Source organism: Rhincodon typus, chromosome 1 (genome assembly GCF_021869965.1).
Source record: "Rhincodon typus isolate 14 chromosome 1, sRhiTyp1.1, whole genome shotgun sequence".
Classification (NCBI taxonomy): domain Eukaryota; kingdom Metazoa; phylum Chordata; class Chondrichthyes; order Orectolobiformes; family Rhincodontidae; genus Rhincodon; species Rhincodon typus.
In genome coordinates, this window is record NC_063332.1 from 86,131,163 (window position 1) to 86,134,607 (window position 3,445).

Below are 3,445 nucleotides of genomic sequence, written 5' to 3' on the forward strand. Positions count from 1 at the left end.
CCAGCAGGAGAAGCATCCAACAACACTGAGGAGGAGAAGCTTCTTCCTGCATTGTCTGCCTTCTCAACTCTCAGCTCCACCTCAACTTGCCCACTAGCATGATGAGTAAATGACCATGAACCTTTTGCTTTCAATATCATCTAGTCCTCCACATTAACCTCCCCTACTGAATTGCAGTTCAGAGTTTCTGCCTGTCCACCCACAGCATACAGAAAGAGAAGAGACAGCTGTAGCACAGCATTGATGACAAAGCCCCAGCATCTGATGTAACTCTCAGAGCCATGAGCTCTGGCCCTGGCATGTTAGAACTAACACAGATCTGGGATCACCACATGGTGAGTTATTCAGGCAAAGGTGGCCTGCAGCTGCCCAATAAATAAAAGATGGTTCACATATTGGTTCACTAGAGGCCAAGGTTTCAAATTAATCCTGTTCAGAGGACTCAAATGAAGAAGTAACTGGAATACACACAGGAGAGTGCTGACGGTTATGCACTCTGAAATTTGTCTGGCCTCAAGGACAATGAAAAGTCTGGGTCCAGCTTGACAGAGGGGATGGCCCAGTGTTTATCCTCTTCTCAATTTCTGTCCTGTATCCTTATCATGCTGCAGACCAGGGGCTGCATCACTTGTGTGTGCAAAGGTCCCCTTTTCCTGCTGTCCCTTTGTAGGGTGGCAAATTCAAGAACTTGCAAGAGAACCTCCAAAAGCACTCCAGAGTCCCACATTCATAAATTAGCTACAATCAGCGTCACTTGCCCATTAAACAATGCTGCAGCAGCAATACTCCTAATGACTTCATGCTTCTGGTTGAGTAGATTACATAGACTCTGCCTGGACTGTAGTCGCTAAAACCTGAGATCCTTGTGTCATGTGATGTGATATCAGGATAGTGCTAGAACAGAGTTTTCCAAAAAATGCAGGGGGTGCACCTACCTGTGTCTTATTCTGGTAGAATACTGCACAAACTCACATTAAACCTGGGAACTTTACAAATCTTGTGTGCCTACATAAGGCAATTTCTCACCCTGCTTACTTCTTGTCTCAACCTTCTAATCATCTACTACAGAGCAATGTTATTGTTGGTGAAAAGAAAATGTGTCCACATTTTGCATCCAGTGAACTCAATTGGGCATCATGACAAAGAACAAGACAACCCTTTGTATTACATAAGCTGGAAAAATCAACATGTGAACATTTGGCTCAGGTATTCTGTACAAACTTTTTCAAACTGATAAAGGACTTTGAAGTTCATCGGCAGCACAATGTGTACTCCTTGGATCAACATGGTTAGTTGAAAGATAAGCAGATAAATAATTTTTGGCTGATGTGTAATTCTGAACATGAATAACAGCCATTCTTATGACTTGCGTTATGGCAAAAAAATACAATTGTTCCTGGGAACAATTTGCATAAGGGGATTAAGATGGAGAAGAGATAAATTTACTGCTGGAATAAATCTTGAATCTCAGAATAAAAATCTGTGTTAGTCATCGTACACAATGTATCGAAACTGAAACATCAGTAGATGAACATCTGAAAGCCTAAAATTGAATCTTATAGTTCTAGCTTACAACACTTACTGTAGGGAACACTGTTCTGAGAAAATATTGGTTTATTATCCAAAATTATCCAATTATTTATTTCAATTCTAATAAAAAAGTGATGGTACTTGAAGTAGTCATTGAGCTGTAAAGTGTTATGGGCCATCCTGCAAATGTTTTCTTCCTGTAATGCAGCACCAAACTTCTGTAAGATCATAAAATGAAAGAGCAGAAGGAGACCATTCAGCCCATTGAGTCTGCTCTGCCATGCAACGAGATAATGGCTAATCTGATAACCATCAACTTCCCTTTCCTGCCTTTTCCCATAACCATTGATTCTCACACTAATTAAAAATCTGAGGTGTATTTGTTTTAACACGAAGTGTATGACAGGTAAGGCAAATGAACTTAAAGCTTGAATTAATACATATAGTTATAATATTGCCGCAATAACAGAGACTTGGTTCAGAGAGGCAGTCCACCTACAGCGGGTTGACATACAATGCCACTAGGGAGGGAGTTCCAGATTTTGACCCAGCAACAGTCAAGGAGCAGTGATATATTTTAAGTCAATATGATGAGTGGCTTGGAGGGGAACTTGCAGGTAGTGGTGTTCTCATGTATCAGTTGCCCTTGTCCTTCTAGATGAAAGTAGTCATGGTTTTGAAAGCGCTGTTTGAGGATCTTTGGTGAATTTCTGCAGCGCATCTTGTAGATAGTCCACACCACTGCTACTGAGCATCGGTGGTGGAGGGAGTGGATGCTTGTGGGTGTGGTGACAATTGAGTGGGCTGTGTTGTCCTGGATGGTGTCAGTCTTTTGAGGGTTGTCGGAGCTGCTCCCATCCAGGCTAGTGGGGAGTATTCCATTACATTCTTGACTTGTGCCTTGCAGATGACTGACAGGCTTTGGAGTGTCAGGAGGTGAGCTACTTGCTGCAGTATTCCTCGCTTCTGACTTGTTCTTATAGTGTTTATGTGGTGATTCCAGTTGAGTTTCTGGTCAATAGTAACCCTAAGGATGTTGACAGTGGGGATTCAGTGATGGTAACACTGAGGAGCAATTGTTAGATCATCTCTCATTGATGATGGTCATACCCTGGCATCTGTGTGCTGTAACTGTTACTTGCCACTTTTCAGCCCAAGCCTGGATATTGTCCAAACCTTGTTGCATTTGAACATTACTGTTTCAGTATCTGAGGAGTTGTGAATGGCGATGAACAATGCACAATCAGCAAACATACCCATTCTGACCTTATGATGGAAGCAAAGTCATTGATGAAGCAGCTGAAGATGATTGAGCCTAGACATTGCCCTGAGGAACTCTTGAAGAGATGTCCTGGAACTGAGATGATTGACCTGCAACAACCACGACCATCTTTCTATGTGCCAGGTATGACTCTAACCAGCAGAGAATTTGTCCCTGATACCCATTGATTCCAGTTTTGCTAGGGCTGTTTGATGCCACACTCTGTCAAATGATGTCAAGGGTTGTCTCTCTCACATCACCTCTGGAATTCAGCTGTTTTGTCCATGTTTGAACGAAGGCTGTAATAAGTTCAGGAGCTGAGTGGCCCTGGCAGAACCTCAACTGGGCGTCACTGAGCAGGTTATTGCTGAGCAGGTGCTGCTTGATAACACTGTTGATGACACCTTCCGTCACTTTCCTGATGATCGAGAGTAGGCTGATAGAACAGGAATTGTCCGGGATGGATTTTTCCTGCTTATGGACAGGACATGCGTGGGCAACTTTCCACATTGTTGGATAGATGCCAGTGCTGTAACTGCACAGGAAGATCTTGGGAGGTCATATATATATTAGGAGCAAGAGGATAGCTAGGAAAAACTCATAGACAATGAAAGGGATTTATGCATGGAGTCAGAGGAAATGGATGAAGTCATT